The sequence below is a fragment of the Danio aesculapii genome, chromosome 10 (genome assembly GCF_903798145.1).
Source record: "Danio aesculapii chromosome 10, fDanAes4.1, whole genome shotgun sequence".
NCBI classification, from domain to species: domain Eukaryota; kingdom Metazoa; phylum Chordata; class Actinopteri; order Cypriniformes; family Danionidae; genus Danio; species Danio aesculapii.
The window spans coordinates 32106765-32127532 of NC_079444.1; the positions used below are offsets into that span (position 1 = coordinate 32106765).

General features: G+C 36.2%; 1 protein-coding gene across 1 annotated transcript in view; it reads right to left on the bottom strand.

Moving 5' to 3' along the window:
• The window catches only part of uvrag (UV radiation resistance associated gene), a 242107-nt gene that overhangs the window by 16038 nt on the left and 205301 nt on the right, over positions 1 to 20768 (bottom strand). The window lies entirely within an intron of this gene.

The following is a 20768-nucleotide window of genomic DNA, read 5'->3' on the forward strand; positions in this document are numbered from 1 at the left end:
TTCACAACATTAGAGCTGACAAGAAAATTTCAATGAAAAAACACAATGTACCTGATTCTTATACTCATAATTCACAGACTTTATGCAGTTTTAAAGCTTATTGTTTGTAAAAACACTCTTTTCAGGTAAAGTGTCTCATGACAATACTTTTAAGGCACTTTATATAAAAAAAAAATAATAATTTAATGTATTATATTATATGATTATATAGTAAATATGCACTATAAAATAACTTATTATTTTAATAATTAATAAATATGCATTATTATTAGTATTATTGAACAACCACTGTACTTTTATTAATAGTTTCAATTAGCTTTTATTTTGAATTAAGTTTAATCTATATTTTGGTTAAAGTTGAATAATTTTCTGCTGTATTTTAGATGTTTTTGTTTTGATCATAACACTTTTGATCGCAATTACATAAAAAAATTCACAATTGTACATATTTATATAATTAATAAATGAATAATGAATCATAAAAACAATTTATCATGAAGAAATAAATAATAAAAATAAAATAACACGTAACAAATAAAATAAAATAAAAATAAATAAATAAATAAATAAAAGTTTAAAAGTACAACATAAATAAAATATATAAATAAAGTGTATTAATTAATTAAATAAATAAAAGTAAAATAAATGTATTAAAATAAAATAAAAAGTAATTAAAACAAAAATAAATAATAATTAAATAAATAACAATAAATACAAGTAAAGTAACCTAAGTGTAAAATAAATAAAACTATTATTGTGTATGATCAAAATCCCAGTTAGGCAGACAGACAGATACCAGACATAAAAAAGTCAAGTTATCTTCCATGACAATCTCAAACATTTACGACCTTGTAAAAATGCTGACCTCTGTAACAAAAGAAAAAAAGTGGCAGCAACAACTGTCTGCCATACAAGAACAGGTTTTATACAGCAACACAACCCTTACATAAAAGACACACTGACCAGTGTGTAGAGTACAGGAAGAGGAGGTTTGTGTGGAAGAAAATAGGAGACTGATCTACAGTATGTGATCGAAGACCCAACAAGCTTGACTATTTTATTTCCCTCTCTCGTACAATCACTCAGTCTAATACATTGGCCATCAATGCTCACTGACATGGTAACACCAATACACAACTACAATAATACATTGTGTGTGTGTGTATGTGTGTGTGTGTGTGTAGAGATGGAGTGGGATGTAGGAGGGGAAAAGACAAAGATAAGAAATGAGGAAATGCAGGAGAGAGAAATGGCACACATCTGGAACCAATGAAAGACACGAAAGAAAAAAAAAAAAACACACACACACACATCTCCTCCCAACAAGCGAGATTTTCTTATGCTCTTCTTACAGTCCCACTGATATCAGTATTTAAGTTAGTTTCAATATTTTATGTCTTAAAGGGGACCTATTATGCAAAAATCACTTTTATAAATGGTTCTAACACAGTTGTGTTGCAGCAGTGTGTGAATATAACCAGTAAAAAAATTTTAATCCTAGGGATGCTCATTTCGGTTAACAGCTCGTTTACCGAATATTAACGGTTAAATAAAAAAATTAGATTACAAAATGAAAACACTGACTGAATCCTTTTTAAGAACCAGCATAGGCTGTTTTTTTCAATAATGTTTTTTTTTGTTCCATCAGATAAAAATATTAGGCTACCTCAAATCGATAGCTCCACGGAAAATATGCATTTAATTAATGCCCCGCTGTTATTCTTACCTCACAAAACCTCTGTCAACATTTTTAATAGAAGTCATTAGTTTAAAGATTATGTCTTTGATTATGACTTATTTCCTCCGTCTCCCTCGCGGTTCATGTGCGCGCACTGCATGTGACGAAAGACAATGAACCTGAGGCTCATATGTTGACTTTTTGTAAAGTAAAGGCTACTATAGCATATAACAATTTTGTTGTTTACATATGGTAATGCAATAATTTGCATACATGTTTTAAAAACTTTAAAATAAAAAGCCTCAGTTTGGTGCGGAGTTATCATTATGCAAAAATCTAAAAAATCTTTGGATTTGTTTGATTCGTGGATTAGGCTAAATAAGCTATTTTTAAAAATTATATTATATAAGAACTAGTGCTGTCAATCAATTAAAAAATAACTAATTATTCACACTTTTATTGGCTATTCAAATGTAAAATGTATGTAAACGTACAAGGGGTTTATCCCTATGAATAAATATCAAATATCAAAATATCAAAATGAAACAAACGAAATTACATGAAGCTCTGGAGGAAACGCTGGATAGCGTGGTAATGTGACATTAATTGTTTTATACTAAAACTTTCCTTCTAAAAGTGCTTCCTTGGTCTTATCCATATTTCTTTGCACGTTAAACACACATCGGCCACAACAGGAAATAAAAAAACTGTAACTGCATTAATTGCGTAAATTTTTTTAACGCATTAAAAATGTCTAAATAATAGCATACATTAATGAACTAATTTTGACAGCACTAATGAGAAATATTAATAACTGTAATTTTCCAAATAGAAAAAAAAGATTGGTTTGTTTTTTGTACACTAAATTATCAAAACTTTAGCCTATTTGTTGAGTTTATGACACAGATCCAGAAGAGAGGCGATCAGCATCAGCACTAGTTTGGCAACCCGTCTGTGTCAAACGACAATATTCTTTTTTCATTTTGCTTCTTTGGCAAACGTGTTGTAGGCACGTGTGGTTGCACGTATGTGTTGATCATCAGGGGCTGATCACACCGAACGTGGTTTTACGTTCCAAAAGAGTGAGGTGCACCACACTGCCTTTTTTGTTGACAAGAAAAAAATAAGTGCGGTGTGCTTTTGTATGTCACTAGAAAACGACTGAATCAGCTGACCCGTATGTTGCTGTTGATGTTATTATAATTGTAATATTTAATAACATTGTCCTATTCAAGATTTGTAAAGTAATACAGTTCTGGATAACTTGAAACAGCGACCACAAGTCTATCCTCCATCATTTAAATGTTCTCCGTAGTCATCTTGAAAACACAAACACTGCTGTCACTTCAACAGAAACCCCGCCTCTGCTTTCATTTGATTGAAGAATAAAAAAGTCGCGACTGACATAATGCGCTTTTTTCGCTCAGAGTTTACTTTTATTTCAATTGCGAGCACACAGGGCGCAACAGCAAAAATGCGAGGCGCGCAGTGCGCATTAGCAGCATCTACAACACTCACGGCCATTAATAAAAGAAGAGCCTCTCAATCCAGTTTTTGAATCTGCCACTATGCTGACACACAGGCATTTGTAGCCCCGCCCTCTTTTAAAAAGAACACCGTCTCATTTGAATTTAAAGCAACAGTCACCTAAATGGCACAATTTGTATCAAAGCCCAAAAGAAGGCAGTTTAAAAGAGTTATAAAATATTATTTGTGGGTTTTTTTGAGCTGAAACTTCCCACATACTCTCTATAGACATCAGAGAATTATTTTACATCTTGTAAAAAGGGGTATAGTATAATAGGTGCCCTTTAAAGTTTTTATAAGCTAGTGTACTCCAAAACAGTGACAAATTAGCATTTACAAGATATAAGCATGATAAATATGCAGTGTTTATAATAATAAATGATTTGTTTATGACAACACTGAGCACTTCAACTTTTCGTCAGGTATGCTGACCAGTCAAATACGTTCTAGTATCTGAAATATTCCGCTCCTTCTTACATGAAGCAGCTGAAATCAGTCATTTATCTACATACAGTTTTACTGAGCGTTTGTAGTGGAGTTTACAGAAAAACTTGAATTACGCTAAATGCTATATTAGGAAGTCAGACCCTCAAGGATTTGGCGATCGCTGATTTTAACATAAAATCAAGGCAAATGTTATTATGTGATGTTCAGATTTCTCGAATATTTTGGGTAGCCAGGACATTTTCCTGCCATGTCAAATGCACAATTTCACATTCAAAAACTTCACAGTATTTGCGAACCGAATGTGCTCGTCCAATGTGCAAAGCCTCGAATTGTCAATACACACTTCTCGTCAGGTGTGATATACGCGTCATGTGATGTTATCGCAATTCGCACTCAAAGCCTGTTTGAATTAGGCAGCATGAGTATCAATCAGAAAAAGCTACTAGATATTGTGTATATATGTATCTGTCGTCATAAGCGTAGCCTTCTCTCTCACTCTCTTGATATAACACACACAAGCAAAGACGCTCAGCAATATTTCCATCGTGTTCAAATAGCAGTAAAACAACATGGACGACTTTCAAACAATCGTAAATGTGTATATTTTTATATCAATTTTTTTAATGCAGTAAAATGTGCAAAAATCGTCAAATTAGACGCAAAAATCTGATTTTTAAAAACTGTAAAGTGAACCAACAGTTCGACTCAACATAGCTATAGACTGTGGCTTTTATTAGACAGAACAACTCTGACTGGCAGAACTGCAACAAAACAAAACAAAACGTTACCTATCTATATCTAAAAAAGGGGAGGAGTCAGCCCTGTCCTCATGATTCAGTTGAAATTATGTCACACATTACACAAAGCTGCGGATTCCAGGCACCTCAAAGGACTTCAAGAAAAAAACTTTGGTAATGAAACCATCTTTCCAAACAACCGAAATGCCACCTATCAAGACAGTTTGTACCATACACAAAAATTAAACCAGTAACAATCAATTTTAGCAACAATTTAGGACAAAAACAGCGCCCCCTTTAGGCTTTGAGGAGAAATGCAACAATACCATTCCGTTTACTTTCAAAGAAGAGCAAGTGCATGAGGTCTGAAGGGCAACTAATGTATCAAGGGGGTTTTGTGACGAACATCTGGTTTATCTGACTGCATGGCAGCACCCGCCGCATGTCTTCATAAAACCTGATCAATCATCAGAGCAGCGACGGATGAGCTGCATGTGATTTCAATTACACTGATCCCGCTGCCACGATGACACTCCTACAGGCCAGGAATTCGGCAGAGATGCCAGCGCTGAGAGACTAATACTCTGGAAAACGGAGGAGGAGGTGATAACTAATGACCAAATGGAGCAAAAGCCATTTCCTTTAAATGGTGATGCGGTGAAAAAAAAATCTATTATTATTTTTATTTTTGTTTAATTCGAAGCTGAAATTTAATAAACATATTAGATAGTAAAAATTTACTAAAACAAAAATTAAATATCTTGAAACTTAACTGAAATTTTAATTGTTATTAGTTTATTTATTCCCAAGTTTTGGAAACCATAAATAATAACTTGACTTCTAGTTGATCATCTGGTATCAGAAGTAGCTTATGTGAAAGGCAAAGGCCTCTAGATTACGCTTATTTACCAAAATAAATATGATCATGCCTTGACTTTTAATTATTTAATTAGGTAATCACTTTACAATCTTACAATTTAATCAGTAAGGTCTGACTTTGCTTAGACGAAAGTCTTGTCAATTAACAGAAATAATGTACAGTATAGAATATAAAGTCATAGTGCAGTGGAAAAAGAATAAATATTGTGTTTGACTCCTATGAGCTTGGAGGACTGCATCCATACATCTCTGCAATGACTCAAATAACTTATTAATAAAGTCATCTGGAATAGCAAAGAAAGCGTTCTTGCAGGACTCCCAGAGTTCATCAAGATTCTTTGGATTCATCTTCAGTGCTTCCTCCATCTTATCCCAGACATACTCAATAATGTTCATATGTCTGGTGACTGGGCTGGCCAATCCTGCAGCAGCTCGACCTTTTTTGCTTTCAAGAACTTTGATGTGGAGGCTGAAGTATGAGAAGAAGCGCTATCCTGCTGAAGAATTTGCCCTATTCTGTGGTTTGTAATGTAATGGGCAGCACAAGTGACTTGATGCCTCAGGCTGTTGATGTTGCCATCCACTCTGCAGATCTCTCACACGCCCCATACTGAATGTATGAACCCCAAACCATGATTTTTCCGTCACCAAACTGACTGATTTCAGTGAGAATCTTGGGTCCATGCAGGTTCCAGTAGGACTTCTGCAGTATTTGTGATGATTAGGATGCAGTTAAACTGATGATTCACTGGAAAAATCTACCTTCTGCCACTTTTCCAAATGATCAACTAGAAGTCAAGTTATTATTTGTTGCTCTTACAACTGGGATCGACGACAAGACTTTTGTCAGAAAGTGTGTATATATAGTAAATATAAATTAAGCAGAAATAAAAACATAAAAAACATTTAATAAAAATTAGAAATGCTTATAAATAAATGAATGAATAAATAAATAAATAAATAAATAAATAAATAAATAAATAAATAAATAAATAAAAGTTACAGGACAAAGGTTCTGGCCAGTTTTTTGTTTATGTTGCTTATAAATAATGCTGAAATAAATATAAATATTAATTAAATGAAAATTGAAACTTAAGTAAATGAGTCGAAATAAATACAGTTTAGCAATAAATAAACTAATACACCTTAAATGATTTGCCAGTCATGCCTAAATGAAACTCCAAAAATTACTGCACAAAAATAAACCTGTCTAGAAAACAATGATCAGTATAATTATTAGAATAAAACATTACATTTAGGCCTTTTATCATACATTTCTTTTTTCTATATCATGTAAATATAACATAACAATCATTTCAATAAAGTCTTTGTGTTCATCATGCTATTTCCGTTTCCTCCCTCCAGCAACCTGACATCACTGTGAAAAAGCCGTTTCTTTTCAACCTTTTGTTTCTTTACAGAAGGCACCGCTCCAAGTCTCCAATGGTGATGAAATGGTCAATTCCACACAGAACCAAAAGCCTTATTCATTCACGGATAAAAGTACACCTCTGGCTCCAACCAGATGACCATGTGCTGGGATCCGCATACGGACCAAAAGGGGAAAAAAGGGACTTTTGGAAGTACGTGCCAACAGCAACAGCATTCCTATTAGACTCAGAACGGGGTGTACCACTTATGCCTGGCCCACCGCCTAAATCCATATTTGTTCAGTGTTTCTCTGACAAAGATACTGATTAGATTAAAGCCCGAAGTCAGTGAGAGTTTCCAGAAAAGTGAAACTGAAAATGAAGTAGGACGGACACGGTTGAGCGGCCAAACACACAATCCGATCCGACCCCCTCGTAAAGCGTCAATGTTTTTTTACGAAGCGTCTCTAATGCTGGGAAATGTGGCTTTTGCTCTGTGGTGATGAAGACGATCATTATCGGTTTGTCTGATGAGCTTCCCTGATGAGTCCAGTGCTCTCTTCCAAAACCTAAAAAATGCGAGCTTTGCAGGAAGAAAATACCTTTTTTTTTAATGGTGCTTTATACATTTCACAGTAAAGACAATAATAGAATGCATCACACAACCTAAAAAAATTATAATAAAAAATTCAACTAAACAGAAATCAAATTAACACGTGGAGTATGGTGATTTAGTTGCATTATTGAAGTGTGGTAAACACCTTAAACTATTACCGTCGTGTAGGATTTTCGGCGCATTTTGCGACAGGATAGTCTATACTGTACACACATGGCTGTTGGACACTATTCTCTGCACCTACCGAGTCAGTGAAGGACCAGACACCTGCATAATGAAATGCCGATATAATGAAAAGTTTTTTTTACCATACGGCGTTTGGTATCAAATTCCATTAAAACAGCAATGCATGAAATGTTCCTGAATGAAAGTGAAAGTGCCAAACTGCAGTTAAAGTTGACAAATTAGAAATGAAACACCAGAAAATACGTAAAACTCTGGAGAAAATGTGGATAGTGTGATGACATTAATCAAATTATGTGCTTTAACATGTAAAACGAGATCATGACTCAATGACTTTGTTTACATGGACATCAGTAATGGAATTATTTGCCTTAACCTGAATAAGACAATAATATGATTAAGGTGTTTACGTGAGTTGCTTTTTGAATGTTCCTTTCATGATCCCGTTTTACATGTTATAGCGCACAATTCGATTAACGTCATTGTGTCACCACACTATCCACATTTCCTCTGGAGTTTCATGTAATTTCGGGTGTTTCATTTTTTAATTTTTCGACTTTAACTGCAGTTCGGCACTTTCACTTTCATTCGGGAACACTTCATTCATGCCCTGCGTGACAAATTGAGGTACTGGATGCGCGTATGAAGTAAGAACTGCTGGAAGAGTGTTGTTTTAATGGAATTTGATACTGCACGCCCAATGGAAAGAAAAAAAAACTCATTTTATGATGCGGGTGTCTGTGGTCCTTCACTGACTTGGTAGGTGCAGAGAATAGTGGCAAACAGCTGTGTGTGTATAGACTATCCTGTTGTAAAATGCAGCAACAAGACCTACACAACGGTGATAGTTTGATTAAGGTGTTTACATGTCTGTGCTGCACTTCAATAATGCGACTAAAATCGGCATACTCCACATTACTTAATTCCATTTCTGTTTAGTTGGATTATGACCTTAAATGGTAGACTCAATCAGAGTATTGTCTTAATCGTATTAAAATTGGATTTTTGATGTCCATGTAAACGTACTCAATGTTAGCTTAGTGAAACAATAACATAAATCCAATAAATTTTTTATTCTGCATATCTTTTTAGAAAAATAAAAAGATCTGATATTCTAACAGCAATACTTTATTTGGTTTTCTTTTCTATGAATTATTGATCTGACCTTTTAAACACTATTGTTTCATTGGTTTTATATACAAAAATTGCTTTGACCTTCTAACACCAAAAATTCTTTTGTATTTCTTTTCTTTTCTACATCCAAAGACTGTCAACGAGTTGTTTCAGAGTCAGAATAAAAAACAAAAGAGACAGAAAAACAAAAGAAAACACAAGCTAATCAAGACAGCAACAACAACTGAAAAAAATAGTCAGGGTTTACTAAATATTTAAGACACAGAAATATTGGTGTTTAAAAACTCACCATCCAATGTCAAGAAAAAACATTGAGGTAAAGAGCAGATTCAGCAACTATTTAGTGTTTACATTGACATTGACATTACATTACATTTTAAGTAATATATATATATATATATATATATATATATATATATATATATATATATATATATATATATATATATATATATATATACACACACAGTATAAATATAAATATACAGTATATATTTTAATAAAGTAATAAAATCCCTTTTTTAATAGTATTATCTCCATATTCATTATTATTTTACCAAAACATTTAGCTTTTTGATTTCAAAGCAAGAAAAAATGTATAAAATGAAGTTAACACTGAACATTCATTCATTTTCCTTTGGCTTAGTCTCTTTATTCATCAGGGGTCACCACAACTTATCCAGCACATGTTTTACACAGCGGATGCCTTTCCAGCTGCAACCCAGTACTAGCAAACATCCATACACACTCATTCACACACATACACTACAGCCAATTTAGTTTATTCAATTCACCTATAGCGCATATTTTTGGACTGTGGGGGAAACCGCAGCACCCAGAACAAACTTTTAGAACAAGTTTGATTATTTATTGACTTTAATTTTTTTTTAAGATTAAGCTTTTCATTTATTTATTTACAGGTTTACTTGTACTTTTACTTATATTACTTTTTATACTTAAGTACAATAAATATCAGCCCCTTTAAAACATTTACACAAGTAACATTCTAAACAGTGTCTTTAACCTTTACCAAAGTCATTTTTTTAGATATCTGTACTTTTACTCAAGTGTGGATTTCAAATACTTTATACATCACTGGCATGGGTTTTTCTTGCTATGAAAGTCAAAGGGTACCATCAACCATCATTTTTCACAATATCTTCTTTTGTGTAAAAAAAAAAAAAAAAACTAAAGAAAGAAAGAAAGAAACTCACAAAGGTTTTAAATCACAAGGGAAAGTAAATGGTTATTTTCATTTTTGAGGGAACTATCCCTTTATGACCAATTAAACAATCACCAGAACACAGACTTGTCTTCTCAGACATTCTACAACTCCACAAAAGTTGATTTCATATGTTTAATTCACAAAAATAAACTACAAAGTTAAATGGTAAGTGGGAAATCTTATTAATAATGAATTTTTTCAGCACAATAGTCTTCCATTTTTGTATTTTTTCCCCTGAACCCCCAATAGTGAACTATTGCGATATTTTTTTCCCTGTGAATGATAAATTGGCACTATTAACTTGCCTACCTTTTGACTTTGTTTTGGGAACATGCCCATAATACCTTTATATGCAGCCTTACTAGCTTCAGAACAAAGCATTTGTGTGTATTCATTCAAGGATTGTAATACTTCCAAAACCAAGAACTGAAACGCAGCCAAAGGTGCTGATCTGAAACCTGATAGGAAGCTGAAGGAAGAGCGGAATGGTGACATCACTGGATTGAAAGGGGTACAATCGCAATTGTTTCGACTGCAGGCTTGCGTCAGCGCGTGTGTGTGTGTGTTGTAGAGCACTATTGTAAGCATCTCCTCTATCTGCACGCCAATCCTTCTCATATCACACAACAACAAAATCCCTAAGCCCGGATATATGTTGAACATACGCACGCACGCACAGACGCAAAAACTCAAGTAGCAAGTCAATAATTCAACTAGTATTCATTAATAATCACCCACCCATGGACTCAAGTGTGAATTTCATGTGAAGTACGTTATACACCTCTGGCATTTGTTTATCCTACTATGGAAATCAACAGTGACAATTAACCAGCATTTTTCAAAATATCTTCTTTTGTGATCAACAAAAATATAACCAACAAAATAAACCAAATAAAACACAATCCAAATAAACACGGTAAGACCAAATAAACACAATCACCATTTCACACAACAACAAAATCGCTAAGCCCAAGTATATAAACGGATATATGTTGAACACACACACGGACGGAGGGACGGACACTAAAACTTGCGTAGCATGTCAATAATTCAACTAGTAGTCATCAATAATCACCCACCCATGAACTCAAGTGGCATTTGTTTTTCCTACTATGGAAGTCAACGAGGACCATAAATGTGCATTTTTCAAAATATGTGTTCAACAGAAAAAGAACTCATAGGTTTTAAACCACTGGCAAAGAAAATAGTCATTTTCAATTTTGTGTGAACTATCCCTTTAAGACCAAATAAACACAATCACCATATCACACAACAACAAAATCAATAAGCCCAAGTATATGAACAGATATGTTCAACGCACGGATGCACGGTTGGACAGACAGATGCACGGAAGTATAAACAGACGGATAGACGGATGGACGGACGCCCACCTGCACGCAAAAACATGTCAATTATACAACTAGTAGTCACTAATAATGACTAGTTACTCACTGAAGCTAAGCATGGCTGAGTCTGGTCAGTACCTGGATAGGATACCACATGGGAAAACTAGGTTGCTGTTGGATGTGGTGTTAGAGAGGACAGCATGGGGCGCTCAGCCTGTGGTCAGAGTAAGTCCAAAAGCCCCAATAAAAGCGAATGGTACAGTATACTGTCAGTGAGCGCCGTTTTTCGGATGAGACGTTAAATTGACGTCCTGACTCTCTGTGGTCATTAAAAATCCCATGGCACTTTTCGTAAAAAGTAGGGGCATAACCCTGGTGTCCTGGCCAAAGTTCCTCAATCGGCCCTTACAATCATGGCCTCCCAATCATCCCCATCCACCGAATCTATCAGTCTCTTCACTCCACCAATAGCTGGTGTGTGGTTAGCAGACTGGCGCTGTTGCCCTGTGGCTGCCGTGGCATCATCCAAGTGTATGCAGCACACTGGTGGTGGTGTGGAGAGACCCCCTCATGATTGTGAAGCGTTTTGAATGTATGGCCATACACGATAAAAGTACTATATAAATACACATTACGCACGCACGCACGCACACACACACACACACACACAAACAGTAGAATGTTAATAATTCAACTAGCAGTCATAAATAGTCACCCACTCATATTCAACACACACACAGATGCATGCACGCACGCACACACGCAAGCACACAAAAATTCAAGTAGCATGTCAACAATCAACTAAGTCATTAATAATCACCCACCCATGTTCAACACACACACACGCACAGACGGACGGACGGACGCAGGGATGGACGGATGGACAGACACACGCACGGTCGCACACGCACGCTCACCTGCACGCCCTCCCGCACTCCAACCTGCACACACGCCCGCATGCTCATCTGCGCACATACACACCCACACGCACGATCATCAGCACACCAACCTGCACACCGGCCTGCCCGCACGCTCACCTGCACGGATACACGCCCGCACGAACACACGCACGCTCACCTGCACGCTCGCACGCACTCCAACCTGCACACACGCCTGCACGCTCACGCCAACCTGCACACCTGCCCGCACGGTCACCTGCGCACATACACACCCACACGCACGCTCATCAGCACACCAACCTGCACACCGGCCTGCCCGCACGCTCACCTGCGCGGATACACGCCCTCCCGCACTCCAACCTGCACACACGCCCACACGCTCATCTGTGCACAAACACGCCCACACGCACGCTCACGCCAACCTGCACACCTGCCCGCACGGTCACCTGCGCACATACACACCCACACGCACGCTCATCAGCACACCAACCTGCCCGCACGCTCACCTGCGCGGATACACGCCCGCACGCACGCTCACCTGCATGCTCGCACGCACACCAAACTGCACACCCGTCCGCACGCTCATCTGTGCGCATACACGCCCACACGCACGCCCGCACACACGCCACCCTGCATGCCCGCCTGCGCGGCCGTACACACGCATGCTTGCACACACATAAAAACTCAAGTAGCATGTCAATAACTCAACTAGTAGTCATTGATAATCACCCACCCATTCCCTGGGGCAGCTTAGCCCTACAAAGCAATGCATTATATGACAAAATCTGCTCCCGCAATCTCACAAGTCAAAGGCATTTGGCATGCACATTTGATTTCATTACTGCCTTTGTTCATCCTTACGATTTTTGCTACATGTGTTTAAGAGGCGAGCACATCTGGCCCGTGAGCCCCTTATTGGCGTGCTGCGTGACGGAGGTATGCATGCTCCTCTTTCCCCCTGTGTGCTTTGCATTACACCAGCAGCATTTGCGAATTGCTTTTGGCAAACAGTCCTGGGATAGATTATACAATAAACCTGGACATAAAGTATTTTTAAGCAAACAACTCTCCCCGAGCTCAAGCACAAACAAATAAATATCCCGACCACTGTAAATGTGCAACGGGTGAAGACAGTAGGAGAGTCCTGGGGAAGTTGGCCCTGCGTGGATTGGCACGTCGGTTTTAATTAAAAGAGACAGCTTGACCTGCTGACAAGTTGAAGCAACAAACAGAGCAGCTGGTGGCACCGGGGGTCTCGCAAACGGAGATTTGGAAATGTACGAAAGAGCAGAGAGAGCAACACAACAGTATATTCGGTTTCTCATTTGCATCGCAGACAGCTCTAAATCAAAGCGGGCGATGACAGACGTAGAGCAACGTGAACTGTGGGTGAGTAATGTGTTGTTGGTGTAACGTCGGAGGTATCTGCTGTGATTTCAAATCTTGCTAAGGATTTCGATAAACATTATAGCAGCGCAGGGGCATGTGAAAGTATGTGGAAGCTACTGAATAACGAGGATTTTAAAAAACACTGAATTGTTGGATATGAGAGTTCTGTATTACTTTCGTTTAAGTACCCATTCCCACTATTAACTTCTGGGTTATTACCAGCCTTTTTTATGATTACATTTTTTTTTCTTCAATAATTTATCATTTTACACATTTTTTTACATCCTTTTAATGTTCCCTTTACCTTCCCCTCCCCAACAGCAGCAGTTACAGTAATTAGATGTTGCTATCATAAATCCAATAAACACAGATAAATAATATAAACTCAATAAAAGAAAAGCGCACATACAATAATGATAATATAGAAATAAATAATAAAATAAGATAATTACACTTTTGCCATGTGTCTCACCACAGTGACCTTCTTCATCCTCCAAAACTGCCAAATATGTTACCCATCTTCTCAGACAAACATCTAATTTATCAAGTAATCTATTTGTCTTTTTTTCACGTGCTTCCACCTTCCCCAATTCCGTAACTCGTTCTTGAAATGATCGTGGAGCAGTTGACTGCCATCCCCTCATAATGATTTGTCTTTCAATCATAATACTTTATTTGAACTCACTGAGTCATCTTCACACCAGCCTCCAACATTAACATGTCTCTCAGTACATATATTCCTGAACAAAAAGAAAAGCAGCATCTAGAAACACCTTGAATGCAACTGTGCACTTTAACCCAGAATCCTGTATTTTAGAACAGACCACAGGGCATGCATCAAGTCTCCTCCTTCGCTCTCACATCTCCAGAATTCAGTCCTTCAACCCTAGCCTGAAAAGCATACTCTGAGTCAAAATAAAAATGACTCAATTTTTTTTACCAGCCTATTAGGATATTAAAATATTGATTGCTTATAAGTACTTATAAAATACAATCTTATTTTTAATCCCTATTTCAACCTAAATCTAAAATCTAAACTCAAATTCTACCTTACTAACTATTAAAAAGCAACAACTTAGTAGTTTATTGAGCTAAACGTCTTATTTAATCATTTGTTAATAGCAAAAACTGTAACCTTAAAATAAAGGTGACCCTGACTTCTAGACAACTAACTAATACTAACTAATACTAGTTTGTTACGATAACAAATGTGTCAGATTATGCAAATTTAACTTTAAACTCTTTTGTCACAAACAATAACTATTTAAGACTACACCTAGCTTCCTGACCAATCATCACTTAATGTGATGTGTAATGATTGACAGCCCACTGAACCAGTGACAGTGCACAGAGTGGAATAAAACAACAACATGTCCAATAGATGCCTAAATTCTCCATCAGTCAAAGTAGGAAGTAAGCTACTGGCTAAAAAGTGATCGACAGATAACACATGCAGAACGCAAACACTCGACTGTTTGCTTAAATTTTAGCAACTATAACTTTGACTTTTTATTCAGTTTGTGGCCTCATTTTATTTATGACACTGTAAGCAGTGACATTGTCTTGCTTTTTACTACAAACACCATTTGCAACTGTAAGTAACATAGTAAACAATGTAACAATAGGTCTCTGGATGAACAGTGATATAAACGAGTAACCATTCATAACAAACAAATAATGTTTAATCATAACTCTTACCTTTTAAAAATAAACCGTGATGCACAGGAATGAATGTGTTTTGTGTTGTTATTACGATGATATTTACAAATATACACAAATATAGCATTGAAAAACAACTAGCTCCAATAGTTGCTTGAGGGTTGTCGCTTTATACTGATTATAGTTTGTCAAGATTATTCGTGTTTTTTTTATGTAATCTATTTGTAAACACTGAAATCGGCAAAAACAGAGCTCCCGTGCGTCCACATCCTGATGCTCGCCAAGTATCATCAGAAAGGAGGAACCAGTTACTTCTATTGTAATATTGGTTAAAAACATCTGTTTTTTTGTATTGAAATAATGTTAAGCAAGTTTGTCTTTCTGGGACATCCTGAAATGGCCATTGTTATATATAAAACGTAATATCTCAACTCCCTAACAGATGAAAAATTGGGCTGATATTGTATAACTTGGGCCTGGCATAAAGTTAAGGTCAGAATTATTAATGCTCTGTGAAATTTAACAGATAGTTTCCAGTCATTCCAATAGAAATCTAAAAGACTGGGGTTATATCAGGGATTTTGTTCGTATTCAAGTTGGCCATACAAATTTACAAAGCAGACAAACAGAATCCTGCTTTGTTTTAAGTGACTTTTGTTAAGATTGCACGATTATGCTATTAGATCTTTTTTTTGTTTTTAATTTTGACAGAAATAACACTGCGAGTACAGTCTAACTCTTAAAAATGCTAATTCTATACAAGCTTTCTTCATGTTTCCTTTTCCTCCGGATTTTCCTCAGTTGGTGTTTGTCTGAGGTTTACGGTTTCTTCTCGAAGGTCGTATTAAACTCCGGTCATGATAAAACTGTGAATGCATGCTGTGTACGAATGAAAGCGATATATAAAGAAACTCTCCTCTGCTGAGACTCCATCTTGACCCGAATGCTCCAGACTCGTACCACACATTCTCCAGACTCAACTATACCAAGGTTCTTGAATTTCTTCAATGGAAGAGAAAAGCCACATAAATGAAATGTCCAGATTAGTTGTGGATAAAAGACAGGTGGTTTTCCAACTGCAAAGGTGCACAGGATACTACAGCAAATGAATGTGTCTTGGTGTCTCAGTAACACGAGAAGCTCTGGAATGAGTTAGGTCAAGACTTGAACATTTCTAACATACTGGTCAAACTTAATAGCATACAAATGTGGTGCATGAGTCAATTTAAACGACAGAATCTTTTCCAATTTTCCATCAAAATTTGACAAATAGATCAAAAATGCTTATGACCAGTGTTGGGTAAATTACTTCAAAACAGTAATTGATTACAAACTAGGGACTACTACTGGAAAATTATAATCTGATTACATTACAAATAACAACTGGATACCTGTAACCAGGGCCAGGAATATGCGGACGTTTTTTGCTTTTTCTGCGGAAAATTTTGGTAAAAACCTGCGGATTTCTGTGGAATTATTTTGGGAGCATCATAACTAAAACCCTAATATGTGAAATAAAAAGTAAAACCTTTTTAACTTCTATTTAATGTTTAAATTGCAAATCCAATTAGATCCACTTTATTTGGTAAACAAAGCAAGTCTCTCATATAAAATCTCTACTAAAAGACAGAAAATATTGCTGTAAAAACTGCATTGTACATAAATCAGATGAACATTTTCATATTAGTCAATAATATTACTGAAATTAATTTAAAAACTGAATAAATATAGATTTACACCTATTTACTCAAGTAAATAAACAGAATTAATGATGAGCTAAAAATCTGCAGAATTCTGCGGAAAATCTGCGGAATTCTGCGCGCGCAGATTCCGTGTGGGCCTACCTGTAACCATTGACATCCAAAGTATGCAAAAGCTCTGCAGTGTTTGGGTGTTCTGTGTTTGTTTGAGGTAATTAGTCTACCGAAATGTGTGTATTCCATACAAAGCATGAAGCTGACCGGTCAGTTCTTGTCGCATGATTTGCAGTTTTAAACTCGCGTGCCTGGAAAATGCGTGCGCACGCAATATGTGCTCCAAATATGTGTGCGCAAGTGTTACATCCCTTCTGTTACTCTTTAATGGTCAAGGGGGAACGAAAAGGAAAACGTTAAGTCAGTTGTAATAATTGCTGCTTGTACAATAGATGATGAACAACAACACATGAAAGTGCTATTGAATTGAACAAGTTTATTATTAAAAAAACGAGCTGTGTATATTTAAGTGCATATGGAAAAAAAAGTTTCACACAAAAATAGTTAGAAATAAGAATAATATTTTTTCACAAAAAAACAATTAATCAAGTTTAACAGGCATAAGGAGGACAAAGGGAAGGGACTGTGCCAAACAAAAGAAAATAATAAAACAAAAATCAACTAAATAACCCATTAAACTCATCCCCAAGAAATACAAAAAAAAAAAAAGTAAACCATCAATGTCTGAGACGTCGTATCTTACCTACTCTCTCCTTCCAAAGCAAAACTTACAAGTGTGCATGCCTCCATTGAAAATAACAAACTTGCACGTGCAAAAGATGTGATATGTAAACGACTCCAAAAGTAGCTACGCTTCTCTTCACATTCAGAAGATACATTGACTACTGATTCTGCACAAAAATTAAATTTAGCCTGTTTAGACTGAGTTGGACCTCTGTGTTTTTGGGCATCGGAGTCCTTCTTGGTGTATTGTCATAGAATGCTTACTATTCAAGTTGCTGGTCGAGTTAAAAGCAGTCGAAAGTTCTTTAGAGACTGGACATAGACTGCATTTTACAGCAAATCAAAATAATGTCTATATTTCCACTTGAAGCAGCAACCACTCTCGACAGCAACCGTATCAGCTCACGTACTCCAGCAATTTAAAAGCACATGCTTATTAACTGATGTTGAAGTGGAAAATGTGATCTAAAAGCAGCATTTATTTTCTTCTAAAATCTTTATTTGTAACGCGAGTAACACAATACATTGACTTTAGTGACTGTAATCAAATTACACAAATTTAAAGATAATTTGTTACATTACAGCGTTCCTCAAAAATGTCATTAGAATACAGTAATGCGTTACTGTGGAATGCGTTACACCCAACTCTCTTACTATCTTATAGAATCCTGTATTAGGCAGTTGTTCCTAATTTAACAACCAAAATGTGACTTTTGAAATGTATACATAGATTTCCAAAACAACAAAAACATTTAACAGAAAATAACGTTCTCCTGATCTATTTGTGTTCCACCATCTTAATTAAAAATAACATTTCCATCCCCTTTTCTTTCCGTGTTATTCTGTCATTTTTTCCCATTTCTGCCATGGTCAATTTTCCTACATACTAACAGCTTAAAGAGGGTGTAATTTTTCTGAGGGAAATGAAAAGCGATACAGGATATGAAAAGGCATCCCAAAAGAAGCCTCTTTTATTCCACCAGAGGTTGAGTTGATGAGGGCTTGTCATCAAAAAAGTCACAACAGTTCAACAAGAAGGAGGCTCAGAGAATCTCTAGATAACACAGTAAAGCAGATGCTTGGGAAGCTTGAATATCTGCAAAGCCATAACTTTTCATCAGCGGAGTAATTTTACAAACGTAGATGGCCGCGCAGCAACTCTGGATCCAAACTACAGACCCAGGGACCCATGGACCCACACGGTGAGCTATTGCAGTAAATTATAACACAAACCGAATCCTTTAGGTATAGATGAGAACATTCCCTTCTTGCCCTGTTTCATAAAAAATAGACATGGGGAATGGTTTTGTTGGTTGGCCGAGTTCTTGCCTCCCCAAGGGATGGTAATCAGGGGCCCCGGATGGTCCCCTATTAGCTTGCATAGGAGGAGCCAGCACAGGTGTTGTCCTTATGTTACCCGCCCAGGTCAGAGATACAAAGAGGCCAGAACCAAACTAAGGGCGCTGACGCACATAAAGACATCTCTCAAAGTGGTCCACAAACTGCAATCAACGATCACCTTTTGAATGTTCTCAATCAAGGTTCTGCTTGCTGTCAAACTTCATTTTCTTTTGTCATATGCAAGATATAAAGATCTCAAATATTGACTTCTTGTTTGAGAAAGAAAGAGATGGTAAGTCCATAAAATGGTGGCTTAGCGCTAGTCTTCTGTAGCTACACCTTCATATTGATTGCAGAATTTCTGGACGTCATTGCAGCTTTTATTGGAAAAGGGTTGCCCAAGAGGTCTTCTGGACATCATGTTAAGCAACCAATCACAGTTTGGGCATGAAAATGTCAAGTCTAGGTCAGTACTATAACAGACAATTGTGTAACCAATACATAATTCATTCAAGAATGTGATCATCAGATGAGACATTGGAATTGTTAACTTAATTGTAACTGTTTATCATAGCAATTAAAAAAACGATGTCCTTTCTCTTCCATGAGGTGATATAGTATCACAATGGTCTTGTTTCCAGGTGGAAAAATTATCTATGCCCACCTCTAATATACATATATTCAGTTAAAGTCAGAATTATTAGCCCCCCTTTGAATTTTTTTTCTTTCTTAAAATATTTCATAAATGATGTTTACCAGAGCAAGGAAATTTATACAGTATGTCTCATAATATTTTTTCTTCTGGAGAAAGTCTTATTTGTTTAATTTTACAACCCATTTTAAGGTCAAAATCATTAGCCCCTTTAAGCTATATATTTTTTCGATGGTCTACAGAACAAACCAGCATAATACAATAACTTGCCTAATTACCCTAACCTGTTTAGTTAACCTAACTAGCCTAGTTAAGCCTTTAAATGTCACTTTAAGATGTGTAGAAGTGTCTTGAAAAATATCTAGTCAAATATTATTTACTGTCATCATGGCAAAGATAAAATAAATCAGTTATTAGAAATGAGTTATTAATGTTAATAATTCTGACTTCAACTGTGTGTGTGTGTGTGTGTATATATATATATATATATATATATATATATATATATATATATATATATATATATATATATATATATATATATATATATATATATATATATATATATATATATATATATATATACACACACACACACAGTTGAAGTATATATATATATATACGCGTCCGTAAATAGTATGACAAAAAAGTACATTCAGAAGAAAGGCATGCATATATTAACTATAAGGGCAAAATCACATGCCAAGTACATGTTCATAAGGATTTAAGGGTAAAACTGGCCTGGAGATATTTGAGGTCTTGGCTTCAGTGGAACTTGTCTTGAATCAAACATCAAAAGAAACCAAAAGCGCTCTTGAAATTTTCCCCATTGCATCCACGGGCCAAAACGTGAGTGTAAATATGTGCAGCAAAACACCCAAGCCATCACCAAACGTCTAAGCAACCATTCTTTAATGGACTTTCAGATTGGCCACTTGTTTAACGCAGACCTTTGAGCTGCTGAAGGCTTCAATACACAATGAAGCAGGCTTTTGTAAACCACAGCGACTGCTTGGAAACACATGCTAGGCGCTCTGGCTGCAACTCTAACAAAATTAGCCATGAAAACATTCAATGGACTGTGGCCATGAAGATGCCTCTGAGCTATTTTTCGCCCAGATATCTCACCAGTTTTTAAGCCAATCAAAAGTCCTGAGGATCAGATTATCATGTGGACAGTATTAGGATTTATACATAGTATGAAGTAAACGAAAGTAGAAGCAATCCATTTGCAGTCAACACAAAGTC